Below are 23589 nucleotides of genomic sequence, written 5' to 3' on the forward strand. Positions count from 1 at the left end.
CAGGTTTTTGTCTGCAGGAAGCAACATTGTTTTGTCTGTCATTGTACCAAAGGGGGAGATGGCTATCTAGAAAGGAAGAGGGAAGACTGAATGTATCTGATGAAGATGGGATTTGAACCCATGCAAGCAGAGCACAATAGATTAGCAGTGCATCACCTTAACCACTCAGCCACCTCATCTGAGATGGCAAGAAATGGACAGGATGAGAAATCTGAGTCCAGCAGAGACAGGGACACTAAGATGTTTTTAAATACTAAGCGGAAGGTGGGGCTGAATTAGCTCCCTCCTCACACCTACTGACCAGCTGTGGGAAAGGCTTCAGGAACAGATCGTGTTTGCATAGACACGCCTACTCTGCCTAGGTATGCAGCCTCATGGGACCGCTTCCCCAAAATGACCAGTTTTAGCTGGTTGCGGGTTACAAATCACTTTAGCACTGACTGGTATGAAATGTTATTATCCTTCCTGCATGAGTGAAGGGCAGCAGAACATACTTAGTCGGTCCTGATAGGTGAGGAATAGCTTTTATTGAACTGCATAGAAGTGATTCAGAACGTCACCCTAAAGAAGTGGTCCCCAAACATTTCACACTGTGCCCTCTTATCCATGGCTGTGGGCCCTTGGAGCCACAGTTGAAAACTGGGGCTGGGAGTGGGGTGTTGCTTGCTGAAGAAAGGGGTGCAGACAGGGGTAAGGGGGTCGAGGCCGAGCTGCCAGTCAAGGGCCCTAGCTGAGGGTGGGGTTGGAAAAGAGCTGGGACAGAGTCGGGCTGACTGGAGCTCCCTCCATGGGGGCTGACTCAGCCCCTGAGGTGCCCCTATGAATCTTCCTCTCTGTTCCCCTAGGAGTCATGCCCCACATTTTGGGGACCACTGAACCCTACACGTTAAGCAGGGGCTAGTGATGCCAAAGCCCAGGGAAAGGGAGAACAAGTGCAGGGGCCCCAGCACTGGAAATAGGCCCCCTCACTTTTGTCTGTGGCTCTGCCCCCTGCCACACCTTCCACCCATGGCCCCATCCACTATGTCACCTCTGTTCCACCCCTTCCCCCACTAGCCCCACCCTGTCACTCCTTTACCCCTGCCCCGCTGTGTTCCCAAGACCAGAGAAGCTCTGTGCCCCTGCTGCAGCCCCTGGGCCATAGCACGGAGTGAGAGCTCCTCCAGCCCTGGGGCTGACATGGGGGAGACTTTTCCAGGGGGACCTAATTTCTCCAGGGCCCCTAGTCATGGGCTCCACTGCCCCTTGGTGACACAAGGTTTGGGGAGGCTGAGCCCCCCCGAGCCTCCATTATGTGCTGCCCAGGCTACCGCTGCTCAGTGTGTGGCCAGTCTCTCTGTGTTCTTGTTTGTGCTGGGGAGCCTGGCTGGCCTTAGGGGTGGGGCCCCCCGGCAGCTGCCCAGGGCTCCAGGGGGTCAAAGGGCACCGTGTGGCAGTGCTAAGGTGCTCACTGCTCTCCCCTGCCCCAGTGCTCCTCCATGGCCCCATAGGGGGTTGGGGGGAGAGAGGAGCAACACTATGTGCTCCATGCGTCCTGGTCACTTTCCCCACCTGGGCTGTGCTGTGAGGGGAGCATCAGAAACTGCTGCTCTCTGCCTTCTCCTTATGCAGCCTGGCTGAGGAAAGTGACCCGGATGCAGGGAACTCAAGTGATGTTGCTTCTTGCTCCCGCACCCCACCCCTAGAGCTCCTAGGGGTGCCCGGAGGAGCAGCCTTCCAGGGAGGAGCGGGCAGCAACACGAGCTGCTCCGTGCACACAGGTCACTGTCCCCACATGGGTGCAGGAGGGGGTGCAGGGGTTAGGGTTGTAGGGGATGCAGCAGAGGGGCAGTAGCTGGTGGCACAAGAGGGGAGTGTGGGACTTAAGGGCAAAGGGGACACAGTGTAGGGGTTAGGGCACAGGAGGGGGCAGGAGATAGGGGTGAAGGAGGTTCAAGGGTTGGGAGTACAGGAGCTGGGGGGAAAGGGGGAGGGGGATCATCCAGGGGCGATGGGGAAGTGCTAAAGTACAAGTTTTGCCCAGGGCACCATTTCCCCTATCGCTGATCCTTGATAACATTTCTTGCTGGGAGGGGGAGGGGAGAGAGATGAGGCATTTCCTCTCTGTTTCTTTTGTCTCCATTTTCTGCTCCTTCCTTCAATTCCAGAAACCTCCCTTGTGTTTCAGACTGTGCAGTGACGCCCTCCCTACCCCAGGCCTCTGGAGCCTTTGGAGCAGAAAGATCCCAGGAGCTGAGGAGGAATCCAGGGGTGAGTAGCTGGCAAGAAGGAGTCCTAGCAGCTCTTCTGGGAGTGCAGGGGAGAAATGACTCCCCCTTCTCTAGATTCTCCCCGTGGGGTTCTGGGGAGCAGGGAGTGTCGTGTGATAAATTCCATCTAGGAGACCCAGCCAGGGACTGATGTGCTGGAGATATGTTGGGGAAGGGACTGTCTGAATGCCCAAAACAGGAAACGAACAATCTACAGTGACATCATTAACCACAAACACACTCTAACCATGATCCAGCCAGTAGGGAAATGGGCAGGATTTCTTGCTGTTCAGCCATGGCCACATGTACAGAGCTGCACAGCAGTGAGTGTGCTGGGGAAGCTGGTCTGAGCAAACAGTTGGAAATGATCCTTCACTGAGAACAGAACCAGAGTGTAGAAAGGCCCCTGTGTTAAGTGGTTGTGGCTGAGGGCTTAGGGAGCTGGGGTATGACACCCTAGGGGTCTTTCTGTGGAGGTTTGATTTTTGCCAGCTAGGAAAGGCTGGTGTGTGGTGTCTTCATGGCTGCACTTTCAGTGATGCAGGTTTCTCTACCCCATTGTTCCACGGGCATCCTACTAGATTGCCAGCTGCCTTTCAACTGCAGTGTGGAGACTGTTTGTGTGTGGGGAGAGACAGTGTGTGTGTTGAGGTAGGTAAGACCGGATCATTATTATCCCTACTTGAAAGATGGAGAAGCTAAGGCTGAGAAAGGAGAATCGACTTGTCTTAGGTCACACAGCCAGTCAGTGGCAGAGTAGGGAAAAGGACTCAAGAGCCCTGATTTTGAAACTAACCATCAGATCTTGAATTTCATACATGGAATGACCTGAGTAAAGTGCTCTCACAAGAGCTCAAGACCAACAACAGTGCACAGTAATTATTCAGCAAGTATTTGAGGAGAACTGCAATGTTAGAGAGAATCGCGAACTGCTCAGAGACCATTAATGCAGAGAAGCAGCAAAATTCTTCAAACGTATGACTGGTTATGACTTATTTACTTGGTCTTAAAAGAGAAGAAAAAGGACCTGAGTCTCCTCCTTGTCAATAACCCCCTGCTCAGCCAATCAGGGTAGAGACTGAGGAAGGGAGGCTGAGGGTTCTCACCAGAGAGCCCAAAGGATTTCTCAGGTCACTGGTGGGGATCACTGCCCGAGCACTATCTCAGCCTCACATTTTTGGGTGGACCTCCCAGAGTGGGAGCTACAGAGCACTCCCCCACAACACACACACGCACACACGCACGCACACACACACACAAACACCTCACTCTTGGTGTTGGGAGGGGAACAGGTGAAAGGACAAAAGAAGCAAGAGACAAAGAGAAAGGAGGAAGGGATGGATGGAGGAAAAGGTGAAACAAAAAGGACAAACCCTAATGTCCCCAGTGATTCTAAAGGACAAAATCTCAGGTGTAGAATAAAATTCAGCCTCCTTAAGCTCGTGTTTTCCATGCCTAGAATTCAACTGTCACCAAATGTATCAGACTGAACAGGTTTCAAACCTCGAGGAGGCTCTTACCTTCTAAACAGGGATGCCTGTTTTCTAGTAAAATCAGGCAAAGGGAAGGAGAAAACTTGAAAGAGGTTCCTCCTGGTGCTCACGTACGTGAACCCGAATACTCTCTCAGTCCTCAAAGAGAGACCTGGAGAAGGAGACTTGCTGAAGCAAAGCCACAGAGGTCTTTGAGGTTTCCCTGACCTCTTGCTCCTGTCCTGCCTGGCTGATGTCAGCATGTCTTTGTGAGGTCACCACCTCCCTCCCACCTTTGACCAATAGTCCGAGGTCCTGCAAAAGGCTTTTGTGATGTCACTGCCACACCCCTCCGTTGCTGTGCTAATGTCCTGCCCCTGGCCAGGCACTTTGGAGGTTTGAGCTACTCCCTGTGGATCACCTCACTCAAGGAGCGTTCGTTCTAGGAAGCAAGCCAGTAGTTTTGGATCATCTGCAAATTTTGTCACCTTGCTGCTCAGCAGATCATTTATTAATATGTTGACTAGTCCTGGTCCCAGTAGAGACACCACCAGATACCTGTTTCCATCCTGAAAACTGACCATTTAGTCCTACCCTTTGTTTCCTATCTTTTAACCAGTTATTGACCCACGTGAGGACCTTCCGGAGGTGAAAGTAAGCCGGTATGTTACGGTATAGGGTACTGGCAAGAGCCAGTACGCTGTGCCAGCCCGGCCCGTCTTCCCCAGGCTGGTGATTTAAAGGGTCCATGGCTCCCTGCTGCGGTCGGAGCCCCGGGACCTTTAAATCACCTCCCAAGCCCCCCTGCCAGAGCCCCAGGGAGCAAATCACTGCCGTGGATGCTGCTCTCTCCCGCTCTGCGAACACAGAGCAGGGGCAGCAGAAGCTTCCTTACAGTGGGGGGGCACTGTTATCTGAACTGTGGCACCCCCATGACACCCCTTCCTTAAGGACTCCCACTCACAGTACCTCTCCCCTCGAGGCCACACGCACAGAACGCCTCTTCCCCAAGACTGCACCCTTCCCCCCAACATCATTTGTCCTAACAGCCAGTAAAGAGTGGTGGGGCCATGGCCCTCTAACCCTCCTGTTCCAGCACCCCTGATACAGAGCTAAGCAGGCAGCAGTGTGTACGTGTATGTGTGTGTGTGTGACATGGAGTGCTGTGCTGTGCAGAGCTGAGCCAGTGAGAGAAGGGGGGCTGATGTCGGGGCTGTCCCCTGCCTCAGGACTTGTTGCTTCCAGCAGCTGTCTGAACTTAGAGACAGTGTGCCGACACACTCACTTTTCTGCAACACACACATGCTCTCTACCCCACCACGCACATTGCAGTTGAAAAGCAGCTGGCAATCTAGTAGGATGCCCATGGAACAATGGGATAGAAAACTGTATCATGTGATACTGTACCAGCCCGTGAGGCATTGCAAACCCTTCCCAAAGCACCCTGCAGCCCGTTGCACAGTGGGATAGCTACCACAATGCACTACTCTCTGTGGCCATCCAAGAGATGCTAGCATGGATGTGCTCTGGTGACACAGGATGGACATGCAACAGCTGTTCAATTAAAACACTTTAACTAAAGCCACATTACTCTTTCATGTAGATATAGCTTGAGAGTGAGACAAGACCCAGCTCCATTGAAATTGAAGGACCACAACTTCCTCTGTAGTTGGCAGGACTTGAATCTGCACAGGGAGACCACGATGGATTTCTAGTCCATTGCCTTAACCACTTGCTTGATATGTAGCTCGCACTGCACTCTAGTTCTGCTCTCACTGAGTGATCAATTCCAGTTGTTTCCTCAGATCAGTTTCCACAACACACACACTGCTGTGCCGTTGTGTAAGTGTGTCCATGGCTGAACAGCAAGAATTCCTGCTCCTTTCCCTTCTGGCTGGAGCGTGAGGAGAGTGTGTTCATGGTTAATGACGTTGCTGTAGCTTGTCCATTTCCTGACTTGATCATTCAGACAGTCCCCTTCCCGCCATATCCCCAGGGCTTTGCCAGGGGGTTGGTGGCTCCTTTCTTTCTTCACCCTGGAGTAAACTCAGCTTTTTATTCCATCCTTGATGTTTCAAGGAATAACAACAGATGACCAAAGAAAGAGGTGGACAGGGTGGGTCTCAGGGGAGGGGCAGAGAGGTGTGGGCGGTGGGCAGGGCAGGTCAGGCCAGGGGAGGGGGCAGAGAGATGTGGGTGGTGGGCAGGGCCAGCCTCAGGGGAGGGGTCAGAGAGGTACAAGCAGTGGGCAGGGCAGGTCTCAGGGGAGGGTCAGAGAGGTGCAAGTGGTGGGCTGGGCTAGTCTTAGGGGAGGGGGCAGAGAGGTGTGAGTGATGGGCAGGGTGGGTCTCAGGGGAGGGGGCAGAGAGGTGTGAGCGATGGCCAGGGTGGGTCTCATGGGAGGGGTCAGAGAGGTATAAGCAGTGGGCAGGGCAGGTCTCAGGGGAGGGGTCAGAGAGGTACAAGCAGTGGACAGGGCAGGTCTCAGGGGAGGGGTCAGAGAGGTGCAAGTGGTGGACAGGGCTAGTCTTAGGGGAGGGGACAGAGAGGTGTGAGCAATGGGCAGGGTGGGTCTCGGGAGGGGGCAGAGAGGTACGAGCAGTAGGCAGGGCAGGTCTCAGGGGAGGGGCAGAGAGGTGCAAGTGGTGGGCAGGGCTAGTCTTAGGGGAGGGGGCAGAGAGGTACAAGCAGTGGACAGGGCAGGTCTCGGGAGGGTCAGAGAGGTGCAAGTGGTGGGCAGGGCTAGTCTTAGGGGAGGGGGCAGAGAGGTGTGAGCAATGGGCAGGGTGGGTCTCAGGGGAGGGGGCAGAGAGGTACGAGCAGTAGGCAGGGCAGGTCTCAGGGGAGGGGCAGAGATGTGTGGGTGGTTGGCAAGGTGAGTCTCGGGGGAGGGGCAGAGAGGAGTGGGTAGGGTGAGTCTCAGGGGAGGGGGCAGAGAGGTGTGGGCAACAGGCAGACCTTGGGGTAGAGGGTGGAGAGGCTCGAGGAGGCCTTGGGGGAGGAGAGGAGTGAGCGAAAGGTGGACCAGCAGGCCTCAGCCAAAGAGGAAGAGCAGGTGTGGGAAGTGGCTATCATAGCATTCCTTCTCAGATCTGAACCTTAGAGTTCAGAAAATGAGATACTAGCACCTGAATCCTCTAAGCTTAATTACCAGCTTAGGTCTGATAGCACTGCCACCACCCAAAAATATAGTGTTTTGGGGCACTCTGACCTCCCCAACCTTCCCTGGGGACCCCAAGAACCCAGATCTCTTGGGTTCTTAAAACAAGGAGAAATAAACCATTCCCCCACCTTTCTCTCTCCCAGAACTTCCCTCCCTGGGCTATCCTGAGAGATACTGATCTAACCTCTAAATCACCATATAGAGAAGCATCTCCCTTCCCTTCCACCAAGAGGCAAACAGATTCAAGGAAAACAAAGAGAGATTCTATCTTTCCCCCACCCCCGTCCTTGTGAGTATCCCAATCCCCTGGAATAACACAAGGGAAACAAAGAAGAAAAAATCAATCAGGTTCTCAAAAAAAAAAAAGAAATCTTTTAATAAAAGGAAGGAAAAAGTAAAGAATTATCTCTGTAACTTCAAGATGTAAATATTACAGGGTCCTATAGCTTACAGACACCAGAAAGAGGCTTTCCCCCCAGTACCAATACAAATCAGAATATTCCCAGCAACTACACATATAGAAGTTAACCAGCCAGATCCACAATTGCAAATAGAGTAAAAACAATCAAAAACCTAAACTGCCTGTTTTTACTTACTATATGAAAAGAAACTTAGAGAGCCTGTAGTAATGTCTGGTCTCTCTCAGACCCTCCGAGAGAAGAACCCAAGAACAAAGAACTCACACCCAAACTTCCCTCCACCCAGATTTGAAAGTATTTTGTCTCCTGATTGGTCCTCTGGTCAGGTGTTGCAGGTCACTGTTTGTTAACCCTTTACAAGTACAAGAGACATTAACCCTTAACAAACTGCTTATGACAGTGGCCAAATGGGAGTGAGGGCAGAGCACAGGTGGAGCCTCAGAGGGAGGAGAATGAGTGAAGGGGGTGGAGTGGGGGGACAGCACCTTGGTTTGGGCAGGGCTGCCCACAGGATTCAGGGGGCCTGGAGCAAAACAATTTCGAGGCCCCTTCCATAAAAAAAAGTTGCAATACTATAGAATACTATATGCTCATAGGGGCCCCTGCAGGGCCTGGGGCAAATTGCCCCACCTGCCACCCCTCTGGGCGGCCCTGCCCTCAGCCTCTTCTTGTAACTCCTCTGTCCCCTAATCATTTTTGTTGCCCTCCCCTAGACTCTCTCCAATTTGTTTCTGTATTGGGGGGGGCGCGAAAACTGGATGCAGTGCTCCAGATGTGGCCTCACCAGTGCTGAATGGAGGGGAATAATCACTTCTCTCCATCTGCTGGCAATGCTCCTACTAACCTAGCCCAATATGACCAGTTCCCCATATTGAATGCAGACACAGCAATATTTGATAAATTGGTTCCTGTCCATTCAGGAGGTTATTTCTCACCTATTTATAAATAATGAAGATGCTCTAAGTGGAGGGGAGAGAGCTGTCCTGTCAGTGTAGTTAACCCATCTCCTTGAGAGGTGGTAGCTATGTCACTGGGGGAAGCTATGCTGGTGTATGTGCACGCTGTGGTGTCTACATGTATATATAAAGTTTAATCAAACCCCATTTTTAAAACCCCTGTGGTCTGGGAATAGAAAAGGAGCTGTCTGAGGCAGAGCCTGTCCTTCAAAATCCTTAAGATCACTGACTTGCCTTTGTAAATGGCATGGGGGTATAGCTCAGTAGTAGAGTGTTTGACTGCAGATCAAGTGGTCCTTAGTTCAAATCCAAGTGCTCCTTTACAAACTTGCTCTTTCAATTAAAAATAATTCTGTTTCCAGTATGTTCAGGAGCTCCACTAAATAGGGGTCCCTGAAATGAATAGACACACTCAATGCTTTCCTGTACAAGTGTGTAAAAACCTAGCAAACATGTCCCCCAGCTGAAATCACTTCCAATCCTCTAAGTGTCTAGGTTTGTTTTCATCAATTAAATGAAGACACATTTGCAGGTCCTTGGCCTCCATGGGCTGCAATGTGCAGAAGAACAAGAACCACATCCACTTGGGAGGAATGGACTAGTTTCTATTACATTTGGTAAATAAGTTGCCATGGGGACTGAAAACTCTACTGGAGATGGATAGGAGCCTGTTACAAAAATAAAATAACCAAGATTTACCAAACTCCCTGTGACACATTCAAACCTCTCTTTGTGCGCACAGTATCAATTGGGGCTCTAACAAATGTTAACCTTCCTGTAACACAGGTCATTGTTCCTTGTAACTTTCAGATGCATTCAAATGGCAGCTGTTTACAGGTCATGGGCTGCTAGTTCATGAGCAGGAGCAGAGTCTCTGTAAGTTTACCAGCCATAGAGCTTGTTATGTCTGCATCTAAGGGCTGGTCCACACTATGGAGGGAAATCGATCTTAGATACGCAACTTCAGCTATGTGAATAACGTAGCTGAAGTCGAATATCTAAGATCGGATTACTCACCCGTCCTCACCGCGCAGGATCGATGTTCGTGGCTCTCCCTGTCGATTCCACAACTCCGTTGGGGTTGATGGAGTTCCGGAATCGATATAAGCGCGCTCGGGGATTGATATATCGTGTCTAGATGAGACGCGATATATCGATCCCCGAGCAATCGATTTTAACCCGCCGATACGGCGGGTAGTCTGGACGTAGCCTTAGTAAGTGCAGAGTTATTTCAATGGCTCCTACACTGACATCTGCTGCCCCTTTTGGCTGGTTAATTGCACTATTTGGAACCTGCTCCTAAAAGTACACCCTTTCCGGGAGTGTCAAAACTGCCCAAGGAAACTCCATTGGGTTTCAAGGGCAGTTCAAGCAAGGAGGTGATGGGACAGCACAGGGGTCTCAGAGCTTCTCTTTCATCGCAGGGAGCAGGGTCAGAGAGTGCTGCTAGCATGACTGTGGGGTTCTATTCCTGGCTGTGGGAGGAAAGGGGTGTGTAGTGGATTAGAGGTGGGGGCCTAGAAGTCAAAGAGAAAACATCTCCCTTTTCAGCTTCAATGCTCATTGAACAAGAACATGGCTTCTCATCTCTTACGTTTCAGAGGAGCAGCTGAGTTAGTCTGTTTCCTCAAAAAGAACAGGAGTAGGTGTGGCACCCTAGAGACTAACAAATTTATCAGATTCTGTTGCCATCATGTGGCCATTTCATTTCACTTCTTATTGTTAAAAGGTTTGAGTACTTCACACAGAAACGTTATTTCCTTGGGAAAGACGGAGAAGTGGAAGCTGCATTGATTTAATCCTCTGAAAATTAAATAAGGATTAAAATATTCTCCAGACAGCTCAGTCCCAACCATTCTCCCTCACTGCTGCCAGTGAAACTCAGTTCTGTCCCACAGCCCCAAGAACTGCTGGGTGGAAGTCCTGGGTCTGATGTGCAGTAATTAAAAAAAAAAGATAATGGATGTACCCTATCTCCTAGCACTGGAAGGAACCATTGAATCCAGCCCTTTCCTTCATTGGCCAGAGCAGACAGTCTCTGCATAAAAGAATAAATGGACACAAATCAGATGTCAAGAATTATAACATTCAAAAGCCAGTCAGAGAACATTTCAATTTCCCTGGTCACTCGATTACAAATCTAAAAGTCGCAATATTACAACAAAAAAACTTCAAAAACAGACTCCAACAAGAGACAGCTGAATTGGATTTAATTTGCAAACTGGACACCATTAAATTAGGCTTGAATAAAGAGTGGGAGTGGATGGGTCATTACACAAAGTAAAACTATTTCCCCATGTTTATTTGCCCCCTACTGTTACTCACATCTTCCTGTCAACTGTTGGAAATGGACCATCCTATCACTGCAAAACGGATTTTTTCTCCTGCTGATAGTAGTTCACCTTAACTGATCACTCTGTTTATAGTGTGTATGGCAAAACCCATTTTTTCATGTTCTCTGTGTGTGTATATATATATATCCCTTCCTACTGTATTTTACACTGCATGCATCCAATGAAGTGGGTTTTAGCCCATGAAAGCTTATGCTCAAATAAATTTGTTCATTTTCTAAGGTGCCACAAGTACTCTTCCTTCTTTTTGCAGATAAATTAATGGAGGTTAAGTCCATGAATGGGTATTAGCCAGGATGGGTAAGGAATGGGATCCCTGGCCTCTGTTTGTCAGAGGGTGGTGATGGATGGCAGGAGACAGATCACTTGGTCATTACCTGTTAGGTTCAGTTCTTCTGGGGCACCTGGCATTGGCCACTGTTGGCAGATAGGATGTGGGGTTGGATGGACCTTTAGTCTGACCCAGTATGGCCATTCTTATGTTTTTATGAAGGGAGGGGCAAAATCCTGTGACAGAGTTTCTCTAGTGTAGTGGTTATCATGTTTGCCTAACATGTAGAAGGTCTCTGGTTTGAAACCAGGCAGAAACATGAGGGCTTAATTTTTCCAGCTCCTACTGGCCTGTCCCTGCTGTTGTAGGAGCAGCAGTGATTTCTATGATCAAAAGGTCTCTTATACTTCCCCTGCTCCCACTTTTGTCTCCTCTCCCTCTCTGAATGCCTGTGAAGTGGCTTTTTCCCTCTCGCTCCCTCCTGGACTGCTCGTGGGATGAATGTTCTGGTTGAAGAGCAGAAGAGCTTCCAGGTAGACAAGGTATCTGGGACTTTAATTAGGCAGCACTCACACACCCAGAGCATGGACACTGCCCAAGGTGGAGTGTGACCAACCAGATGCAGCCAAGTCATCTCTAGCTGCAGACCATTAGGTGCAGGTCCTTAAAAGGAGAAGGGGCCATATGCTCACAAGAGCACTCACAAGCTTGTACCTCCAGTGAATGCCCTTTGCCCGGACCGCCTGGCCAGTGGTTCTCTGCGTTGTATTTCACTGTGCCTCAGGAAGACTTACCTTCATCGTACCATCCATAGCTGCGCTGTGGGACACTTACCTTGCAGAATCCTGACGTGTTCAGTGCTGTGCCTGTCCTGGGAGAGTGAGTATGCAAGTGTGAGTGTGACACTCCCCTCCTTCTTCTTTTGAGCTTAGCTGTCAGTATAATAAATGTGCTGCTTTCTGCCAAACTCTGGTGGGTCATTGGTCCTCCCTACACTTACTAGCTAGCCCAATTTTGGGTAACACCTGCGATAAACTCAACCCCAGCAGGATAGAGGGTGGTGAAATGAGCTGAGAAAAAACCTTAGCTTCAGTATCTCCCATACGGTCCATGCTGGAGCTCTTTTTTGATTCTGGGACTGCATGGTCACCTGTGCTGATCGGCGCTCCATGATGGGCAAACAGGAAATGAAATTCAAAAGTTCATGGGACTTTTCCTGTCTACCTGGTCAGTGCATCCAAGTTCAGATTGCTGTCCAGAGTGGTCACAATGGTGCACTGCGGGATAGTACCCGGAGGCCAATACGGTCGAATTGCAGCCACATTAACTCTAATCCGACATGGCAATACAAATTTCAGGGCTACTCCCCTTGTCGAGGAGGAGTACAGATATCGGTATTAAGAGCCCTTTATATCGATATAAAGGGCTTTGTTGTGTGGACGGGTGCAGGGTTAATGCGATTTAATGCTGCTAAATTCCATATAAACTGGTAGTGTTGACCAGGCCAGTGAGAGCAGCAGGTTTCCCCTATTGTTTCTTGCACGTGTTTTCTTCACTAGCTTTTCCTCTGCACCAAGTTGCCCTTGTTTACTGTGAGCCTGGCTAGCTCAGTTGGCAAAGCCTCAGACTTTTAATCTGAGGGTTCAAGTCTCTAGTCAGGTGATAAACTACTCACCAAGCTCTTGACTGTCTTTCTGGAGTCCTCTTTGATGTTCCTTTTTCTCTTCAGGATTTTCCCTTTCCTCAGAAGGGCCTTTTTCTGTGTGGGTTTGAAGGGGCAACTTCCTGACAGCCCCTTTGTCCTTGCAGCCTGGAAGAATAAAGGCCTCTGGGCATATAGAATGTTCCTTCCCTGCACACACACTTACAAAGACACAGAATATCCCTAAGGAATTACAATCATCTGCTCCCTTCCCCTGTACTGCTGGATCCCCAAACGAGGATGCTCTACAGCCAAAACCCATATCCCCTCTTTTCCCAGTGCCCCTCAGTCCCAACCCTTAGTCCCTCCTATGCACACTGCTCCTCACTCCCAACCAGAGCCTACTCCTCTTTACCCTTCTCCTCTGTCCCAATCCACAGCCCCCTCCTATTCCCAGTGCCCCTCAATTCCAACCCACAGCTCCCTCCTTACCTCCAGCAGCAGGTGCTTCAGACTCCCTCAGGAAGATTTTCTTGCAAGGTTTCGTGTATGAGTTTGCATGTGGATTTTACAGTATGTTGGAAATATGTTGGATTGCTTGCCGAAATGATCACTTTTGGCTGGTGTTGGATTCCCAGTCTCCTTGTTATTGGGGCAGGAGAAATAAAGGGTTGTTATCCTTGTTGTGTGAATTGAGGGCAGCACAACTGTACTTGGCAGACCCCGATTGAGGGACTGACTCTCAATTCAATAGCACTTGCTATGCAGTGGACAGGGGTTCCAAAGCCAAGTGGGCTGGGTCTTAATACTAAAATTTAGATGTTAGACCAACTTTAGGATAGAGTGGCTGTGGAGGGATGAGTGAGTCCCTAGACAGCACAGTGAGTACGGTGCCTTCTTATTTTCCCTCTTTTCCACCCAGGATGGTAGGTGAACTGTACAGAGGCACCTCTGGGCTTTCACTGACTAAGGACAACAGCTGTGAGTAGGGTGCAGAGAGGGGATGGCTCACGTTAAAGGACTTTTGGATGCTGGACTTACAAACCGTAGGAGGAAGGACACTGCCCATCTTATTTGGGAATGGGTCTTTTTATGTTTAGGTGTTGGGGCTGCAGACATGACTTCTGCTAACTCTGGGCTTAGGTTGCAATGTAGACATACCCTGAGAGTGCATCTATACTGTGACAAAATCCCTGTGGCCTGTCTGGCCTGGATAATCTGATTTGGATTCCTGGGGCTCAGACTGGAGCCTAGACTCAGAGACCTTCACCCCTCGTGGGGTCTCGGAGGCTGGGCTCAAGCCCAAGGGTCTACACTGTAATTTTATAACCCTGCAGCACAAGCCCCACAAGCGGCAATCAGCTGACCCAGTGTTTGAGAATAGTGACTTGGGTGTGTTAATGGCAGTGTAGACATAATGCTAAGCTATGTCCACACTGCAATGAAACACCCAGGACTGTCCCATGCAAGCTGAGGCTCCCAGGGCTTGGGCTGTGGGGTGGTAAATTTGCAGTGTAGACATCTTGGCTCAGGCTGAATACCGGGCTCTGGACCCCACAAGGCTGGGAGTGAGTTTAGCAAGCAAAAAAGGTAAAATGGCAGTGGATTATTACCGTGCACTCAATGGCATTTCTCCATTGGTCTGTCTGCTTTGAGGAAGGGACAATAACACGTCCTGCTGCATTCATTATTTCAAAGGGCGGTTTAGGATTTTCATTCTCACACACAGTGCACGAAGGAGGACTCAATCCTAGGTGGAAACTAAATGAGCTGCTCACAGATTCTGGCAGCCACAATGAGCCATTTGGTCTGAGAGCCCAGACCTGCCCCTGTCCCAAAGGGTTCGGGTCATCTGCAAGGAGCTTGGAACACTGACCTATCAGCTCTTAACTCCCAAACTTTCAGTAACTCTATTGTCAATGCCTGTGAGTGTAATTTAAACCATGACAACAGCCATACTAGGCTGGACCAAAAGTCCTTCTAGCTCTGTGTTTTGTCCTTTGACAGTAGCCAATACCAGGTGCTTTGAGAATTACTCAACAAGGCATCACTGGGAGTTGAACCCAGGATCTCCTATTTACAAAACATGGGTTTTAACCAGCTAAGCCATGGTACCTTCCTGCAGCTAGAGTACAGTGTCTGCTCACCCCTGACTCTCTGCCATCCCTACCGGGGCCTGATAAGCTTTGCATGTGTTTGGATTCTGCAAAGCAGAGGAGCAGGTGAGGTTTTCCTTGCAAGTTGTGTGTGTGTGAATCTTTGGCCAGGTCTGCACTACAAAGGTATTTCAGCATAATTATATTGCTCAGATGTGTGAAAAACACACAAGGCTCCCTCAGTTGGCAGCTTGTGGCTGGTGTACACGCTGCAATGCCCATGTCTGGCGACAAAACTGCCCTGTTTTGGTGACAAAATAAAATCACCTCGACAAGAGGCCAAGAGCTTTTTGCAGCAAACTTAAAGTGACAAATTGTCAGTGTAAATGCTGCTGGTCATTATATCACCATAACTGGCCTCCACCAGTATCCCATAATGCCTTCCGTGAACTCTCCTGCCCTGCATTCCTGCTACAGAGGCTGGGCCCCTCCCCTTTCATAGCTCCAGAAAGTTCTAACAGCTGAGCCACTATCTACACTGGGATTAGGTTGATAGAACTGCATTGCCAGCCTAAGTAATGTAATTAGACCAACCTAATTTTGTAGTGTAAACCTGTCCAAAGAATCACACACACACCTTGGGAGCAAAACTTCACCTTCTCCACTGCTTTACAGAAGCCAAACACTAGCAACACTTGTCAGGGCCCAGTGGGGATTGGCAGAGAGTCAGCTGTGGCCAAACACAGTGCTTTAAACCAGAGCAGGCACCATGGCTTAGTTGGTTAAAGTACCTGTTTTGTAAACAGGAGATCCTGGGTTCAACTCCCAGTAGTGCCTTGGGGAGTGACTTTTAGGGCACCTGGTAGTGGCTACTATCAGAAAACAAGATTCAGAGCTAGATGGACCTATGGTTTAAACTACACTCACAGGCACTGATAATAGAGTTGCTGAAAGTTTGGGTGTTAAGAGCTGATAGGTCAGTGGTCCAGTCCCCTCAATGTGGTCTTACCATATCCACTTGCTAAACTCCCTCCAAATCTCTATAAAATTACAGTGCAGACATATGGGCTTGAGCCCAACCTCTGAGGCCCCACAAGGGGTGAGGGTTTCTGAACCCAGGCTTCAGTGTGAACACAAATATCTGCACCACAGTTTTTAGCCTCTGAGCTTTATGTTCATGAGTCCAAGTCAGATGACCCAGGCCAGCCATGCTGCCATCTTTATCCCAGGAGAGATGGACTCTAAGGGTACGTTCCCATTGCAATGGAAGCCCAGGTGTGGCACGCTGTGCTCAAAGCAGCACCTGGAAGCCCCATATTCACCACTCTCATATAATGATGACATGGTTAGTACAAAGTCTGCCTGGTGAGGTATCATTTCAAAAGTCTTGATCTGTTGAACATTAATATCTTGTTGGAGTGTGTGTGTTCACATTGGTTGAGAAGTTATGACGTTTTGCTTTGCGTGCATTACTGAGATATGTCATGAGGTTGAGAAATGCCCACCACCAGCCTTTCAGGTGCGACAAAGGAGGAGCCAGACTCGCTACTGGCCCATTGAAGGTATCCACACTCCCAAGGACTATCCCAGGAACCTTGTACAATGCAGGCTTCTCTGAGATAGCACAGAGACAATGGACACTGCTTGACTCACATCGTAGCAAAGGAGCTTCCTATCAAGTTAGAAGAAACTATGAAATAGGGGAAGAGACATAGACTCATAAACTCTAGGACTGGAAGGGACCTCGAGAGGTCATCGAGTCCAGTCCCCTGCCCTCACGACAGGACCAAATACTGTCTAGACCATCCATAACAGACATTTATCTAACCTACTCTTAAATGTCTTCAGAGATGGAGATTCCACAACTTCCCTAGGCAATCTATTCCAGTGTTTAACTACCCTGACAGTTAGAAACTTTTTCCTAATGTCCAACCTAACTCTCCCTTGCTGCAGTTTAAGCCCATTGCTTCTTGTTCTATCATTGGAGGCTAAGGTGAACAAGTTTTCTCCCTCCTCCTGATGACACCCTTTTAGATACCTGAAAACTGCTATCATGTCCCCTCTCAGTCTTCTCTTTTCCAAACTAAACAAACCCAATTCCTTCAGCCTTCCTTCATAGGTCATGTTCTCAAAACCTTTAATCATTCTTGTTGCTCTTCTCTGGACCCTCTCCAATTTCTCCACATCTTTCTTGAAATGTGGTGCCCAGAACTGGACACAATACTCCAGTTGAGGCCTAACCAGCACACAGTAAAGCGGAAGAATGACTTCTCGTGTCTTGTTTACAACATATCTGTTAATACATCCCAGAATCACATTTGCTTTTTTTTGCAACAGTATCACACTGTTGACTCATATTAAGCTTGTGGTCCACTATGACCCCTAGATCTCTTTCTGCCATACTCCTTCCTAGACAGTCTCTTCCCATTCTGTATGTGTGAAACTGATTATTCCTTCCTAAGTGGAGCACTTTGCATTTATCTTTATTGAACTTCATCCTGTTTACCTCAGACCATTTCTCCAATTTGTCCAGATCATTTTGAATTTTGACCCTGTCCTCCAAAGCAGTTGCAATCCCTCCCAGTTTGGTATCGTCCGCAAACTTAATAAGTGTACTTTCTATGCCAACATCTAAATCGTTGATGAAGATATTGAACAGAGCCGGTCCCAAAACAGACCCCTGCGGAACCCCACTTGTTATACCTTTCCAGCAGGATTGGGAGCCATTAGTAACTACTCTCTGAGTATGGTTATCGAGCCAGTTATGCACCCACCTTATAGTAGCCCCATCTAAACTGTACTTTCCTAGTTTATCTATAAGAATATCATGCGAGACCGTATCAAATGCCTTACTAAAGTCTAGGTATATCACATCCACCGCTTCTCCCTTATCCACAAGACATCATGACTTAGCCAGGCAAGGCGTTAGTCTTATTTTTGTTTTCTCAACTTGTAAATGATCCTTGTTTGCTGAGAGGATTTTACCTCTGCTTGCTGTAACTTTGAACCTAAGGCTAGAGGGTTTCCTCTGGGCTATATAAATCTGAGTACCCTGTAAAGTTTTTTCCATCCTGATTTTACAGAGATGATTTTTATCTTTCTTCCTTTAATTAAAAGTTTTTTCTTTTAGGAACCTGATTGATTTTTCCTTGTTTTAAAATCCAAGGGGATTGGATCTGGACTCACCAGGGATTGGTGGAGAGAAAGGAGGGAGGATGGTTAATTTCTCCTTGTTTTAAGATCCAAGGGGGTTGGATCTGTGTCCACCAGGGAATTGGTGAAGCCTCTCAAGGCTGCCCAGGGAGGGGAATGTTTTGGGGGGGACAGAAAGTGTTCCAGACACTAACTTCTGGATGGTGGCAGTGTTACCAGATCTAAGCTAGTAATTAAGCTTAGAAGGGTCCATGCAGGTCCCCCACATCTGTACCCTAAAGTTCAGAATGGGGAAAAAACCTTGACAGTAGGCTAAGGCCTTTGGCTAAGCAGCAGGGGCAGCTATACGCTGGGAAGTGAATGGTCACATCCTCACCTCCCAAACCCGTCACACTGAACTAAGGTGGGGTTGGGCTGTTAAGAAGATGATCCTGTCCCAATAGTGCCCATCACCACCAGATAAAGAAACAGATCTTAAGGGAGCATCCAGTCTGGCAAGAAATCCCTTCTCAATGGTTGTGGTTGTGAAACTGTCATTTCTGTAGGGTTTATCTTTATGGCCCCCGCTTTTCTATTGGCAATCTGTCTGGTCCTCTAATTGTTTCTGTCTGCTGCAGAATTAGTTTTGCTGGATGTAAGTTAATTAGGGGAGTGGAATGTAATTGGTTAGAGAATTCTGTTACAATGGGTTAGAATTGGTTAATTACATTTCAGTAAAATGATTGGTTAAGGTCTCGCTGAGAACATTACTGTATAAACTGGGGTCAAACAGGCACTTGGCGGGAAATTGGAATCATGATTGCTAATGGGGGGATGGGAATAGGGAACAGGGACTCAGGCAAGGCTCTGCAGTGTCGGAGCTGGGAAAGGGGACATGGGGTCAACACTCTGCAGTGTCAGAGCTCATAGACTCATAGACTTTAAGGTCAGAAGGGATCATTATGATCGTCTAGTCCAACCTCCTGCACAACGCAGGCCACAGACTCTCACCCACCCACTCCTGTAACAAACCCCTGACCTATGTCTGAGCTATTGAAGTCCTCAACTCGTTGTTTAAAGACTTCAAGGTGCAGAGAATCCTCCAGCAAGTGACCTGTGCCCTACGCTGCAGAGAAAGGTGAAACTCCCCCAGAGTCTCTGCCAATCTGCCCTGGAGGAAAATTCCTTCCTGACCCCAAATATGGTGATCTGCTAAACCTTGAGCATGTGGGCAAGACTCACCAGCCAGCACCCAGGAAAAAATTGTCTGTAGGGATGTGGGGTAAACGCTCTGTGGTGTCAGAGCTGGGACGGGAACACAGGGGAACAGACTCTGTTGGTGTATAGAGATAAGCCTGACTGGTGTGAAGGGCTTTGGAATCTGCTTGCTTGGAAACTAACGCCAGTAAACATCCCTTTGTCTGCACTTCGGACTTATGGTCTTTTGCTGCTTGCTGTCTGCTTGACAAGAGCCAGGGAAGGGGAAAGCCCTCTAAAAATGGCTCCTTGCTCCTCTCCCTCCAGGCTCAGGAGTCAAGGATGGGCAGGACTCCAGGCTCTGCTTGAGGGATCCTGGCTCAGGGGCTGATGGGGGAGAAAGGATTGTAGATTCTGACCTGCACTCTGGAGAGGAGGTAATAAGTGAAGCAGGGCCGGTGCAACCATTTAGGCGGACTAGGCGGTTGCCTAGGGTGCTGAGATTTGGGGGTGCCAAAAAGCGCTCCTAATTTTTTTTAAATGGTTGAGCAGCCGCTGCTGCTGGGACAGAGAGGGAGTCTGAGCTGCCGGCGGCAGCCAGCAACCCAAGGTGTTCCCTGTGTCAGGGCGCCGCCACGGCAGCCCACAGTCCAGGGGGTCCACTGGGTCAGGGTGTTCGGATGGGGCGGCAGGCAGCTCCCGTGGAGCTGCCGCAGTGGTGCCTGCGGGCGGTCCGGTGGTCTGCGGCTTGGGTGGAGCTGCTGGTTGCGCCTGTGGGCAGTCAGCTGCTCGCGCAGCTCTGGGGGACCACCCACAGGCACCACTGCGGCAGCTCCACCAGAGCCGCGGGACAGCGAAATTGCCGTCCGCCTAAGGCGCTCAAAATCCTAGCGCCGGTCCTGAAGTGAAGGGGGAATTTTTGATTCTACCCTGCTTCAATGTCCCCAGGGCTGGAATTCTACATTCCACAGGGCCAAATGAGGGGGTGAAGCCATTTGGCTAATGAAAACCAGTGCTCCAGGTGAGGCTTGAACTCACAACCTCAGCATAGTTCCTCTCAGCACTGCCCTATAAGTACTGTGCACTAACCAATTGTGCCACTGGAGCACCTGTTAATTTTTAGTTTCTCAGTCCCCTAGGTTGATAAAGGCAAGGAGTGATCCCAAAACATTCTCAGTGGGGTTCAGAGCAGGTGGCGACAAGCGTTGTACTTGGTGGGGTGGATTCTTCTTAAGGCTTCCAGGCACCATTTCACCCTTTTGTTCTTCTCTGTGTAATAACAGAGCTGACTGAGACTCACTGTAGAGTCTTGCTGCAGACCAACAGGTCTGAAATCACTGATCACCAGGTCTGAGCATTAGTCCTGCTTTGGGACAGTGTCTCTCATCCAACAAACTGCCGAGTCTGCGCTAGCAGTGAGGCTCCCTCACTAACAGCTGAAATCAGGGAGATCTGTGTGAAGTGCAGGGCCCCAGGGGTGCCTGAACAGGGGGGAACAACACCCCAGGACTTTTAAAAATGGGAGGGCTCTGCCTTGCCACTTTGTAATGACCGTAAGGGTGAGTGAGGGTGGGGAGGGGGCCGAGAGCAGTGAGTGGGAGGAGGGGTCTTGGGGGAAGAGGCAGTGTAGGAGTGGAGGTGAGCTGGGGCAGGGGGCTGGGGGGGTGGGGGGAGAGGGCTGCCCGCAGCAAGTAACGGGGGTGGGGGCATGCAGGGGAACTGCTCCCTGTCCCAGCTCACCTCTGCTCCGTCTTCTCCCCTGAGCACGCTGCCCCAGCTCTAATTCTCCTCCCCTCCCAGGCTTGCGGCACTAAACAGCTGATTAGCACCGCAAGTCTGGGAGGCAGGAGAAGTGGAGCGGTGCCAGCGTGCTCAGGGGAGAAGGCAGAGCGGAGGTGAGCTGGGGTGGAGAGCTGCTGCAGGGGGCGCTGCCTGGCTCTTTGCCATGGCCCCCGCCCCTGCTCCGCCCCAGCCCTGCCCCCCCACTCCTGCACTCACTGCATGGTCCACTCCTCTGGCTCCCAGCCATGCTGCCGGCGAGTGCTGTGGGGCGGTTCCCCCCTCCCCACAAACTTGGGAGCCAGGGGAGCAGAGCAGGCTGAGGCCCCAGGCCTGTGTGGGGGGAAGCAGAGGGGGCCTGGTCCCAGGCCTCTGTGGGGGACAGGGGGCTGGCTACTTCCTGCAGGAAGTGGAGTGACCCGGCCCCAGCCTGCTATTGCACAATCCCCAGCCACGCTGCACAGCCCGAGAGGGAGTGGGGGGCCAAGCAGATGATCCAGCACGAGGGGGTCATTCTCATTGGTAGCTGTCCAGTGGCAGTGAGTTCAACAGGCCTTGGCACATGCTGTGTGGGGCAGGAGGTCCTTGTATTTGGAGCAGTGGGAGTGAACTGCGTGCAGTTGTGTCTCTGAGCACAACTGTGAATGTTATGGTGTGTGTGGGGGGTTATTGTGAGTGTGGCTGGGGATGTGATTGTTTCTCTCTTTGGGAGTTGGACTAACATGTCCCTCTGGGTGTGTTGTGTGCGAGTGTTCTTGGGATTGTGTGAGTCCCTTTGCGTGTGTGTGTCAGTCACTTGCTGCAGAATACAAAAATCCTGCAAAGCCATTTCCTACTGGTTAGCCCAGCAACACACTGATAGAGTGTCACAGACACACACACACACACACACACACACAGAGCAGGGCTCAGCAGAGGGCAGCAGGGACACACACATCTCCCCTGGGCCAGCTTGGACAATTTTCCATCACTACTCGGCACAGTGCTGGTGCCCCCACACGGGGGTGGGCAGTGACCGGGCAGAGGGGGCAGATGTGCTGGATCTGTAAAAGCAGCAGAGAGTCCTGTGGCACCTTAAAGACCAACAGATGTATTGGAGCATGAGCTTTCGTGCGTGAATCCCCACTTCGTCGGCTAGATTCAGAAGGAAGCACTTTGGGAAAATCAGTCAAGGCCCTTAGCAGAGCTGGGACACAGACCCAGTGACCCCTGCACCACCCTGGGAGGGCAGTGGGGTTTAGTGGTCAGAGCAGGGAGGGGCTGGACACCAGGACCCCTAGGTTCTATCCTTGGCTCTGGAAGCGGAAGGGGTCTAGAGCAGTGGGACTGGGATCCAGGACTCCTGGGTTCCATAGGGGAGACTGTTTTTCCCTGTGCTTCCCTCCCTAGAGATCCCAGCCCAGCCCCCTAGTGGAGACTGAGCAGGAGTGGGGGGAGTTGTTCTCCCACTGTGGAGTTATGATTCAAACTCCTCCCCCAGGGACTGTGACATCACAGAATCTGCCCCCCCCAACACAGAGAAAACTAGTGGGGTTAGGAGGGTTCTAGCTGCACCCACCAGACACCCCCTATCATTGCAAGAAACCCCCAAAACTACTTGCACCCACAAAACACCCTCTGAGGGTATACGCACCCTGCTAGGACAGGACCTCTTGCTCCCACCCCTTTTCTTATCACCACAAGCTGCTCCCAGACAGACACCATACGCCATTCACACACCTTTTGTCACTACGTAGCTCAGCGGCAATCACTGCCCTGAAGTGACTCCGGTGCAGGCACTCCCCACACGAACTCCCCACAGCGGATTCTGTCCACACACAGAGAATTGTCTCTGCCCGGCTCCTTTGGTTCATCTCGTTGTTCTCCCTACTGCCGCCAGACACTGTTCATCTGCATAACCCCACCCACGGACACGTGACACCTTCTGTCCTGCTGGTTTCAAGGGAGTGAGTTGCCCTTGGGGAGTGAGCAGGTCACAGCACGTCACAGCCCCAGCGCACGTCACAGCCCCAGCCAGGGCCGGCTCCAGGCACCAGCTCAGCAAGCAGGTGCTTGGGGCAGCCAAGGGGAAGGGGCAGCACGTCGGGCTCTTCGGCAGCAATTCAGTGGCAGGTCCCTCGGTCCCTCTCTGAGGGAAGGACCTGCCACAGAATTGCCGCCAGAGAAGAAGGCGGCGCAGTGAAGCTGCTGCCAATTGTGATCGTGGCTTTTTTTTCATTTTCCCGCCACTTGGAGCCGTAAAAACCTTGGTGCCGGCCCTGGCCCCAGCATATGTCACAGCTCCAGCACACGTCATAGCACGTCACAGTCTGGGGCAGGGACATATTGGGGGAGGAGATGGGGGGAGGGAGATACCCAGGCCCATAGACCCATAGGGGCAGGGGATATTGGGGTCAAGAGGAGAGGAGAGGGGTTGGCAGAGACCCAGCCTGGGGTGCAGGGGAAATGCGGTGGGGTGGAGGGAGCTGGGGGACAGAAGAGACACATGTGGCTGGTGAAATGTTGGTCCAAGGAAACTGAGTCACTCCCAGGACATGCTGTGCAGGAGGGAGCAAAGGGGCAGGGAGAGAGACCCATCCCCATAGAGCCCAAGAGGGATATTGGGTGCAGGGGAGAGGATGGAGGGAAGAGAGACCCAGCCTCGTAGACCCCTAGAGGCAGTGGGATATGGGGGGGCAGGAGAGGGGATGGCGGAGGAGAAAGCAATCTCCATAGACCCCCAGAGGCAGGAAATGAGGGGAGAAGGGAGGGATCCAGCCCTCTAGACCTGTAGGGGCAGAGAGATATTGGGGCAGGAGGGGATAAAGGGGGTTGGCAGAGACCCAGCCAGGAGTGCAGCAGAAATGGGGTAGTTTGGAGGGA

The 23589-nt window shown here is 50.7% G+C and overlaps 3 non-coding genes across 3 annotated transcripts; 2 read left to right on the forward strand and 1 right to left on the reverse strand.

Moving 5' to 3' along the window:
- Positions 1 to 8508: 8508 nt before the first annotated feature.
- Positions 8509 to 8580, forward strand: TRNAC-GCA (transfer RNA cysteine (anticodon GCA)). Its single transcript has one exon. It is a non-coding gene; the product is annotated as a tRNA-Cys (tRNA).
- A 6802-nt stretch (positions 8581 to 15382) lies between these two features.
- Positions 15383 to 15456, forward strand: TRNAT-UGU (transfer RNA threonine (anticodon UGU)). Its single transcript has one exon. It is a non-coding gene; the product is annotated as a tRNA-Thr (tRNA).
- A 4505-nt stretch (positions 15457 to 19961) lies between these two features.
- Positions 19962 to 20055, reverse strand: TRNAI-UAU (transfer RNA isoleucine (anticodon UAU)). Its single transcript has 2 exons — positions 20018 to 20055; positions 19962 to 19997 (listed from the first exon to the last, which is right to left on the reverse strand). It is a non-coding gene; the product is annotated as a tRNA-Ile (tRNA).
- Positions 20056 to 23589: the final 3534 nt, after the last annotated feature.

The sequence above is a fragment of the Gopherus flavomarginatus genome (assembly GCF_025201925.1).
Source record: "Gopherus flavomarginatus isolate rGopFla2 chromosome 13 unlocalized genomic scaffold, rGopFla2.mat.asm SUPER_13_unloc_4, whole genome shotgun sequence".
Taxonomy (NCBI): domain Eukaryota; kingdom Metazoa; phylum Chordata; order Testudines; family Testudinidae; genus Gopherus; species Gopherus flavomarginatus.